The sequence below is a fragment of the Phasianus colchicus genome, unplaced genomic scaffold (assembly GCF_987193195.1).
Source record: "Phasianus colchicus unplaced genomic scaffold, bPhaCol1.hap1.1 HAP1_SCAFFOLD_48, whole genome shotgun sequence".
In the NCBI taxonomy this organism is placed as follows: Eukaryota; Metazoa; Chordata; class Aves; order Galliformes; family Phasianidae; genus Phasianus; species Phasianus colchicus.
In genome coordinates this window covers 442,167-453,495 of record NW_028325226.1, presented here as the reverse complement: position 1 = coordinate 453,495, position 11,329 = coordinate 442,167, and the positions used below count along the sequence as shown (strand labels likewise).

At 40.7% G+C, this 11,329-nt stretch overlaps 1 long non-coding RNA gene across 1 annotated transcript; it reads left to right on the top strand.

The window, feature by feature from the left end:
* The first annotated feature begins 7,549 nt into the window (after positions 1–7,549).
* Positions 7,550–10,411, top strand: LOC149911968 (uncharacterized). The gene is made up of 3 exons (XR_016462605.1): positions 7,550–7,666; positions 8,277–8,396; positions 10,287–10,411. It is a non-coding gene; the product is annotated as an uncharacterized LOC149911968 (long non-coding RNA).
* Positions 10,412–11,329: the final 918 nt, after the last annotated feature.

Sequence of the window (11,329 nt, the reverse complement as noted above, 5' to 3'; positions counted from 1 at the left end):
CCCCATCTCAGTGAGATGGAGAGGAGAAATGAGGGAAAAAATGAGATAGAGAAAAAGAAAAGCATAATAATTATGGCATGTATATCTACATATACACACAGATACTTGTAATCTAGATTTATAACAACGGATGCGCAAGCAATTGCTCATCTCCTCTTGAGGTCTTGAAACAGTAAACGTTCGGTGCAGAAAGTCTATACCAAATTAACTTGAAAAACGGATGCTTTCCAGCTTCAGGTGAGACAATTATTCATTGATCTTTTGTACATTTCAAGTGTGCAAAAACTCACCTCTGGAAGACTGATATTTGTAGATAAAATTGATATGGCTTACTGGGCTTGTTAGTGGCTCTTAGATGTAGTAAATTTGATGTTGTTAATGATCTTCTGCATATGGAAGTTCTACTTCTGCTGAATTTACCTGTCATTAACAGCTTGCTGCATTGTGAAATCATTAAATAGCAGCCTTTAACATATTTAACTCTGGTTTTTGAAAAGCTGAACTTCCTAATTGGGACTCATACATGTATGAAGCCTTGGTGTCTGGTGCTGACTTGAGAATAAAACTTCAGTTATTACTTACAGGGCCTGCCTTACAGCATAAGATCACATGGCAGTGCCTTCTGCTTTCAGTATTTTACCAGTGCTGTGGTACAACTGGGTCTGGTTAATACCTGTTCAGATACAAGACAGAGTAAGGAAAATGTGTTTATTATTTCAGATCAGCCCTTTTTTACAAGGCATCGATTGGTTACTTGGTGGTGAATGTTGGGTTCTATTGCAGATGTGATGCCATCCATGCAGTAATGGATAGAAATACATTAAAGGAGCAGCATAACAATTTATTTCACAGGGCAAAGGTCAAGAGAGTGCTGATTCCATATTACAAATCTAACAAAACTGAAGTGGCAGAAGCATTCTTTGAAGGCTTAAGCAGATGAGGGATGTTCAGTTTTCTGTTACAAAACCTAAATCAGAGAGCATTGAAATCTGTTGAATTTTGGAATAGTTGAGAGTAAGAATGTGAATTCTGTTTGTAACAGAAAAAAACTTGTTCTCATTCCATCCCTCTACTACTCGCATCTGCTCCACATGTCGAAGTAGGAAAAGAGTCATTTGTTGCTCCGTTAATTGCAAAACTGTATTTGTCAGACACCAATTCTGAATCAGCTCTCATACCTGTTACCGTGCTTTCGATAACAAGACTGCAGTTGGGGTTGGTTTGTAGGGAGGCTAGATGAATTGAAAGGGAGTGGATTGGGATAGTATAGCTGCTGGACAGAAACACCTATTTTAAAAGATGATCATCCTATGAAGTATGCCAGTTTTCCCACCTTGTGTATGTGACCTGAGGAGCTATGTTAAGATAAGCTTAAGATAATGGCAGGACAAGGGGAAATGGCTTTAAGTTGAGGGAGGGAGGATTTAGGTTGAGTATCAGGGGAAGTTCTTTACAGAGTGAATGGTGAGGTGCTGGAACAGGCTGCCCAGAGAGGCTGTGGACACCCCTCTTCCTGGAGGTGTTCAAGGCCAGTTGGATGAGGTCCTGGGCAGCCTGGTCTAATATTTAATAGGGAGGTTGGTGGCCCTGCATATGGTGGAGGGGTTGGAGCTTCATGATCTTTGAGGGTCCCTTCCAACCCAAGCCATTCTATGATTTTCTGATTCTAAGCTCAAATGCTAGTGTCTTGGGAATCAAAGCAGAGTTTCTCTTTGCCATCCCTATTTACAGTTGCTTAACTAGGATCTGTAGTATCAGAAAGAAACCTGGGATATAATTGGAGTAAATGCAATTAAATTCTTCTGTAAAATAGTCAATTTAAAACCCTTTATGTCTTGAGCGATCATGGAAAGAGTGACATAAAATGATTATTTAACGGATGTATTTGGGATCTCTGCTTGATTACTATAAAAAGATTCCTTCATAAGACATTGTATGGAGTTGGCTGATATTTGCTGAAATACTCCTGTTGAAACTTTCTGGTGTGGAATATTGCTTCCAGTATTTCATCATACCTTTAAAAACTTACGAAGTTTCAATCTACAAGTTTTGGACTCCTTCATAGTGCTTTTCTGTAGCCATTTGAAGTATTACTTCTGCCTTTCAGTCTTGCACTGAGACTTCATTTGGTGGTCTCATTCTCTACTGATCTAATTTTCTCATTTGTTTCCTTTAATATTATAGTGCTTATCATTGATTGTGTCTGTTAGTACCTCTGAAATTCTATAGAAAGATGGCTATTGCTTTCCTTTTAGCAAGTTGCTGCAGCTACTTCAAGCCGACAAATAAAAGTTTGCTTTCTCCGAAAACCTCAGTAGCCACTGCTTTGCTTTTTTGATACAGATCAAACTAGAAAGTTTATCATTATTGTCTTGAGGATTGTGTACTTGAAAGAGAAGGGCTTGTGGACTTAAAAGCTTCTTTTTGCCACAAGTGTTGTGTTTAATAGAAGATGTTATGGTGGATTGCATGTCTTGCTTTACTGAATTCACTAAGTAGGGAACCGGTTCTCTGGGTGTCTTTGTTCCACTTTGGGATAATGTTGCCTGAAGATCATAACTGTGAAATACACCTCAAGTTCTTCACTAAACTCCAGTTTTATACAGACTTCAGGAGAGAGAACGTAATTGCTAATAGAACAAGTTAAACGTGCTTAAAAAGCTCTCTGTGTGTTTTTTGTTGCTGTTGTTTGTTTGTTTGTGGAAAATACTCTTCCTTTATTTAATTCTGGAATTTTCCCAAGAAATTATTGGAAGTTGTCATATAAGAAGAGTAATAAAGAGCATATTCTAGGAACTTGTTTCACAGATTGTACCAGTTACCCCCAAGAATATGCTGCTCCACTAGCATATGTTTTATAACTTTCATAGAGTAATTTTCAAGATGGTAATGTGGAGTTTACACTTCTGTGAACCTGTTAGCTATATTTTCCAGCTCTTAAGTCTCTTGCCAAAGCAGCATTTGTTTCATGCAGATTTTTGCATCAGGCTTCCAACTTCTTCCTCAGGCTAGATGTTGGCCTAGTGCAAGTGGAGCTGAGAACATACAATGATGAGAGAATGGAGTGGTGTTCCCACTGATGTTTAACGACTCGTAGTTGCAGCATTGTGATCAGACTGTATTGTGTTAGTGTGCATGTGAGTCTAGGATTTACAGCCTTCTGCAGCTCTGCATGTAGTCTCTTCAGTTTTTTGTGATGGCTATTGTCTCCGAACATATGGAGATCTACAGATGATAATTGTCCTCTTGCATATGAAGTTAGAGACTCCCTCTACTGTGTAGAACAAATTAAACATTTGCTAGTTAACATGAGAGGTTTTTTTATGTTAAAAAATTCTTTTTATATTTATAAAAAATAGAAACATAATGCACTCCTAAACAAATTCTCAGAAGATAACCATTAAGAAAGATAATGAAAATGCTTGACTGAGATTGCATATGTGTTAATGCTAATATCAGACAATGAAAAAAAAAATCAAACCTTATGTCCACATCCTGCTCATAATATTTAACATATACAGCTGAGATGATTTATGGAAGACTGTCTCAAACTTGTCTATTAGACATTTTACTGGAAATTTTTTAATGTAGTAAAGGACCAGTGATTACTTGAGAATGACTATTCTTCAGTAAGTCTTGTCTCACAGGAGACTTGTTAACAGGCTTGGAGCTTGTTATTATCTTCAAGAGAACATAGCAAGGAATTAAATAACAAAGCTACAAAGCCCATCGTTTTGAACATCGTTTTGAACAGATTGATGCTTTTGTTTTCTGTAGCAGAAACGTTACGTATAGAAGAAAACAGCACTTCCAAAGAGCATCGCTTTTCTGAGGACTCTATGGATTCTGCACTTAATTCAGTAAATCTGTCAAGCCCAGCCCGTCAAAATTCCACTGAATATCGTACTTCGGGGAGTGCAGCATATTACAGGAATTCCTTTCAGCCAGTGACTGCTACCTCAAATTCAGCCCCGATCCTGCGCCGGCTGTCATTGAGCTCTGCTGGGAACAGCAGTTACTATGAAGTCAGTAGGAATCGAATACAGAGGAGGATTGAAGGTATGCCTGAACTTTCCAAAGTATGTAACAGCTTTTATGAACATGCAAAGTCCGTGAGTTATGAACAAAACAAAAGCATCAATCAATGATAAGCACTATAATATTAAAGGAAACAAATGAGAAAATTAGATCAGTAGAGAATGAGACCACCAAATGAAGTCTCAGTGCAAGACTGAAAGGCAGAAGTAATACTTCAAATGGCTACAGAAAAGCACTATGAAGGAGTCCAAAACTTGTAGATTGAAACTTCGTAAGTTTTTAAAGGTATGATGAAATACTGGAAGCAATATTCCACACCAGAAAGTTTCAACAGGAGTATTTCAGCAAATATCAGCCAACTCCATACAATGTCTTATGAAGGAATCTTTTTATAGTAATCAAGCAGAGATCCCAAATACATCCGTTAAATAATCATTTTATGTCACTCTTTCCATGATCGCTCAAGACATAAAGGGTTTTAAATTGACTATTTTACAGAAGAATTTAATTGCATTTACTCCAATTATATCCCAGGTTTCTTTCTGATACTACAGATCCTAGTTAAGCAACTGTAAATAGGGATGGCAAAGAGAAACTCTGCTTTGATTCCCAAGACACTAGCATTTGAGCTTAGAATCAGAAAATCATAGAATGGCTTGGGTTGGAAGGGACCCTCAAAGATCATGAAGCTCCAACCCCTCCACCATATGCAGGGCCACCAACCTCCCTATTAAATATTAGACCAGGCTGCCCAGGACCTCATCCAACTGGCCTTGAACACCTCCAGGAAGAGGGGTGTCCACAGCCTCTCTGGGCAGCCTGTTCCAGCACCTCACCATTCACTCTGTAAAGAACTTCCCCTGATACTCAACCTAAATCCTCCCTCCCTCAACTTAAAGCCATTTCCCCTTGTCCTGCCATTATCTTAAGCTTATCTTAACATAGCTCCTCAGGTCACATACACAAGGTGGGAAAACTGGCATACTTCATAGGATGATCATCTTTTAAAATAGGTGTTTCTGTCCAGCAGCTATACTATCCCAATCCACTCCCTTTCAATTCATCTAGCCTCCCTACAAACCAACCCCAACTGCAGTCTTGTTATCGAAAGCACGGTAACAGGTATGAGAGCTGATTCAGAATTGGTGTCTGACAAATACAGTTTTGCAATTAACGGAGCAACAAATGACTCTTTTCCTACTTCGACATGTGGAGCAGATGCGAGTAGTAGAGGGATGGAATGAGAACAAGTTTTTTTCTGTTACAAACAGAATTCACATTCTTACTCTCAACTATTCCAAAATTCAACAGATTTCAATGCTCTCTGATTTAGGTTTTGTAACAGAAAACTGAACATCCCTCATCTGCTTAAGCCTTCAAAGAATGCTTCTGCCACTTCAGTTTTGTTAGATTTGTAATATGGAATCAGCACTCTCTTGACCTTTGCCCTGTGAAATAAATTGTTATGCTGCTCCTTTAATGTATTTCTATCCATTACTGCATGGATGGCATCACATCTGCAATAGAACCCAACATTCACCACCAAGTAACCAATCGATGCCTTGTAAAAAAGGGCTGATCTGAAATAATAAACACATTTTCCTTACTCTGTCTTGTATCTGAACAGGTATTAACCAGACCCAGTTGTACCACAGCACTGGTAAAATACTGAAAGCAGAAGGCACTGCCATGTGATCTTATGCTGTAAGGCAGGCCCTGTAAGTAATAACTGAAGTTTTATTCTCAAGTCAGCACCAGACACCAAGGCTTCATACATGTATGAGTCCCAATTAGGAAGTTCAGCTTTTCAAAAACCAGAGTTAAATATGTTAAAGGCTGCTATTTAATGATTTCACAATGCAGCAAGCTGTTAATGACAGGTAAATTCAGCAGAAGTAGAACTTCCATATGCAGAAGATCATTAACAACATCAAATTTACTACATCTAAGAGCCACTAACAGAGCCCAGTAAGCCATATCAATTTTATCTACAAATATCAGTCTTCCAGAGGTGAGTTTTTGCACACTTGAAATGTACAAAAGATCAATGAATAATTGTCTCACCTGAAGCTGGAAAGCATCCGTTTTTCAAGTTAATTTGGTATAGACTTTCTGCACCGAACGTTTACTGTTTCAAGACCTCAAGAGGAGATGAGCAATTGCTTGCGCATCCGTTGTTATAAATCTAGATTACAAGTATCTGTGTGTATATGTAGATATACATGCCATAATTATTATGCTTTTCTTTTTCTCTATCTCATTTTTTCCCTCATTTCTCCTCTCCATCTCACTGAGATGGGGGCAGTGAATGAACAGCCACGTGACGCTCAGTGATCTGCTGGGTTAAACCCCAATGCATCACCATATCTTAAAGAACTTGCACGCTGTAAAAGATTTCTTCTTTTAAGAACGTTGCAACAAAACGTTGCTGGCATGCCATACAGAGACTTCCTAGCCTAGAAGGAAAAAAAAAACGTCAAGCAGCAGCTATTCAGTTTGAGATGTAAGGATAATTTATCTGTAGGCATGGCATTAATATGTAGCAGAACTAAACCTATTCCTTAATAGAGGACATAAGAGAACGAACACTGACCTAAGAGACCAGGGAATGGGAGAAAGGAGGAAGCAGCAAATTTAACATGTGGAATCACTTGCCTGGAAGCTAAACAGATTAGCTGGAAACTTTTCACTCACTTGGTTAAGGTATTAAGAACACAAACATTATGTATGGATAAGATTATGAGAATGACTTGAATTAATAAAGCTGATACTCCACTCATACTGAGCTTACTTGACAAATGTATAGCTTGTATAGCTGCAGCTGTTGAGATGCACAAGCTCTGCTTATTACCAACAACCTAACTGTACAGTGTACATGTAATTCAACTTTGCTATTGCTAGACTCTGATTTAAGAACTGTTCAGAAAATCCTGGACTCCCAGTGATATAAAGTATACTCCACCAGGACTATCTTAATAAAGTAGTTCACAAACATACATTCTTGACTATGCTTAAGGAGTTACAAAAGTGATAGAATCTCACTGCAGGTTACTTCAGTTCTTTCTCCCTACCCTAGGTTCACAAACAAGTGAAGAAACAAAAAAATTAGAAACATCTTCACATACCAGTTATCATTTCTGCAAGCCGAGATTACAGCTTTGAGAGTGCGGGAGATATTTCCATCCTCCTGATGGCTGAGCCAAGAGGGAAAAAGGGGAGGGGAACAAAAAACGTCCATCTATGAGGCGAAAGCTCCCGAACGAGAAGCCCCGGGCACAATCCCGCGGCACCAACCCCGGCCCGCAGCGGGGGCCCGGCCACCGCCCTCAGCGGCCCCACCCGCAGCCCCGCGCCCGTTGCTCGGCAGCTGCGAGCCAACCGAGCCTGCCGGGAAGGCGGAGGGGCAGCACCACGGATAGCTCCTATTGGTCGAAGGAGGTGAGGGCGGAGCTCGAGGACGGCCGTCTTCTTCGCTATTGGCGGAGAGAGCCGTCAGTGCGGGGCGGGGGGCGGGGCCTCGCGGCTAGCGGGGTCGCGTTGAACTCCGCGTTAGGGCGGGGGAACGGAGCGAGGGGGCGGCGGCGGTCGAGGGTAAGCGAGCCGCCGGCTGCGAGGAGAGCGGCGCGAGGTAGGGAGCGGCGCGGGGGCCGTCCTCACCTGTCACCGGGCGCTCAGCCCTCCCTCCTCGCGGCCCCCGGGCTCCGGCCGCGGGCGCGGTCCCTCGCGGTAGCGGCCGGGCTGGGGCTGTGCTTTCGTCTAAGGGGACCCTCGTCCGAGGGAGGGCGGCAGGCAGGCAGGCAGGCAGGCAGTGCGCGCGGTGCCACCGGCTGTGCGCCGCTGCGCGGACGGATGCCGGCTGCCCTCAGGTAGGTGGGAGGGGGGCGGAGAGGGCAGACCCCGGGAAGGCCGCCTCTGGGCGCGAGGGCTCCCCGCCGCCGTCGCTGCGGCAGGCGGCACCTCGGAGTGGCGCTGCGCGAGGGGGGGAGCGGCTGGGGGCTGCGGCTGGGGGCTGCGGCTGGGGGCCGCCTCCGTGCGCGGGGCGGGGGGAGTTGCGAGGGCAGAGCCGCGCGACTTCTTATTCGTATAGCCGCGCTTCTTTTCACAGCAACGTGAATAGCTGTAAAACACATAATTCTACCTAAATTAAGTTGTTTAAATTGGAGATAAACAGATGTCTTAGACCTGCTTCTCTTTTTTTGCTGGAAGAAGTGAAGTCAATCACATTCTCTTACAAACAGGGCCTGGGTGTCCCTGTAGACAGCAGGGTGACCACAAACCAGCAATGTGGCCTTGTGGTCAAGAAGGCCAATGGTATCCTGGGATGCATTAAAAAGAATGTGGCCAGCAGGTTGAGTGAGGTGAGTGAGCAAAGTATTATTTACTAACCAGCTAACTGCAGGAGAAGACTCTTAACAGAATAGAAATTTATGTTCTTAACATGCTCCTTTTTGAAGAAAATGGTAGAAAAGACAGAAGTGAGGAATAGAGGATACTTAAACCAACCTGGATCCACTAGAAAACTTCAAAGTAGGGACAGTTACAAAAGCTCAGCTATTCCATTGAGGGAGTAAGCACAAAAAGAAAGACTGAAGCCTTTAGCTAGCAGTTTGTCAGAAAACAGTCTTAAATATGCGCAAGGGTGGAAAGAGACTTCCTATTTCCTTAAATGCAAGCAGATTGAAACAGTTTCTTTTGATTTCTGTATCTATGATTTTCATAAGCAGTTACAAGAACGGTGTTCTCAGATTGGATATTATGAGTAAATGCTTGTGTTGCATTTAAGGAAATAATAAACAGCAACTATTTCTCATCCAAGAAAAAGACAAACACGTAAACTGAATGAGCAGCTTATATACATATATCCCCTAGATATCTGTAGCACTCCCATGGTGTTGGCAGAAATGGCAGAGAATTTATAGAGATGCATACCTCCTCAAGCAGAAAGCAGAGGTTACTAAGGCACACTACCCCAGGTATCACCAATAGCAGTAGAAGCTTGTGCTTAGGCAACTCAAGTACACCTTTCACCCCCCACACGAATATTAAACATTACCATCATAGCATCCCCCCCCCCCTTTTTTTTTTCTTTCTTTCCTTTTAAATTGTCTTTTATCTCAGGCCCATGAGATGCATGGAAATCAAAAGTCCGTGAGTTATGAACAAAGAAGTTCTTTGCCACAGAAAATACGTTACATATGGAGTGAGATGTTGTGCTGTTGCCAAGCACATCAGGCTTGCTAATGTAACTTCAAATGCAGAACTTCTAGCAGAACGTGCTAGAACTAATACCATGGTACAAGCCAGAGGAGTCTTGTCTGCTGCTCTTTCCTCTCACTGCTGTCGTGGACCCTGCAACAGGCTGGATTGGACAGTGCTGGTTAAACACAGCTTGTTTCCTGAGCATTTTATCAATTATTTCTGTATTGCTGATATACAGATATAGGGTTTTTTCCTGTTCCTCTGCACAGTTGAATTTCCATTTGCCACTTTCCCAGATACTGGCATCTTGGGACCTGGGAACCAAACACAAGTCAAACTAATCCCTCTAGGTATGTCATAATGCTGGTTTTTATGTTGCTGTAATTATCTGCAGTTGTATAGAGTATTTAAGACAAATGGAACTGTTTGGTATTACGGTTTGGTACATGAAAGAAAATAAAACATCCTTTATTTTAATATATGACAAAGAATGAATAATACTTACTTGCCACCAACCACTTCTCACTTCTGACACTCTACCAAACTGATGGATGTTCTACATAAAGCAACGCTTTCCTTCTTCCCTTTTGATTTAGTAGATTTTTTTTTATTTTAATGTTTGTTTCAGTCTACATATTGAAATAGGTTTTACTGGGCACCTTTACTTCTCAAACTTTCTGCATTCAGGTTTGTAAAGAAAGGCAGACTTTTCTTCTCCAAGATCAGACAGACAGCACATTCTTTGGCCAACAAATTCTTGTTTCTTAACAATACTGACATTTTGCTCTGCCAAGCATTTAAAAGTGCATTCCTTTTAGAGACCTTCTCTTCGTTACAGTCTATATGTAACTGTGATACATATTTTCTCTGTATTTGGGAAAACCTAATAATAGATACAATTTACCACCAAAAATATTTGCAGTCATGACTTCATCATAGACTTTTTCCTACTTTTCCAGTACTTGTTTGATACTTTCTTTTTCTAGTAAGCAAAAATTCTAAGCCCTTGTCCTCCAGTAACTGTCTTTCATTTTCTGATACATTCAAAGATAACCTTTGGAGGCATGCCTTTTTCTGGGAAGCCAAGTTCTAACAGCAGAAAAAAATTTCAAAGGCTGTATGGAGAGCATCAACTACAATGGCAATAATATCACTGACCTTGCTAGAAGGAAGAAATTGGAACCGTCTAATGTGGTAAGAACATAACTTTATCATCATCTAAACTTCTGCTTCTCCTTCTAAGGAAAGTTTGTGAGTGTGTGTGACAGATGTTCTGAAATCATATAATATATAAAACAAAGTTTGTCACATGCCTAAAGATTTCATTATACATACTTTTATGATTTTTTTTTGTTTGTTTGTTTGTTTGTTTTTAATATCTGGGAACCTGTTTCTGCTGGGATTTAAGTTTCAGCTTTACAGAATTAGCCTTCAGCATCAGGTGAATGTTTTTTAAAAGAAAACCAGTAGATCAGTATATACATTTTTGCTTTCATCTTATAGTAACCCAAAACTAGGATGGACAATATTTATTGTTAAATCAATTGCAGTGTGTCAAGGATCTAAATCCTGTTATCTTCCATCCCCACAGAGCAAGTTGCGTGGGTGTGCAAAATCATTAGAAAGGGAAGGCTCAGAGCCATTTTATGGGAGCTCCGTAAAGCATCAAGATACTAAACTTTGAAACTGTTATTTAGCTTATTAACATTACAGGGATTATTAACATTACATTCTATTTTTTTCTCTCCAAAGCATTCATAGTTGCTTTCATGTTTAAACTTGTGTCTTTCTGTAAGGGTTGATCAGGAAATCACTTTAATTTCTGTATTTTTAAGAATCTAGGCGTTCCTAAAATAGTTGGTGGATTACATGAGCAATGTGGGTAGGAAATAAATGTATTATTACCCTGAATTTGAGATAGATCTGTTCAAGGCTTTCTTCTGTACAGTACTGCAGCCTTCACAAAGCCCTGCTCACAGTATGTATAGTTTGATTACTGCTTTTTTTCTTTATGTATTTTGCATAGTACATAACAGTAATGAAGAATAAGATATAAGATAAACATGTACAGTAGAAATAAAGTGCAATGATT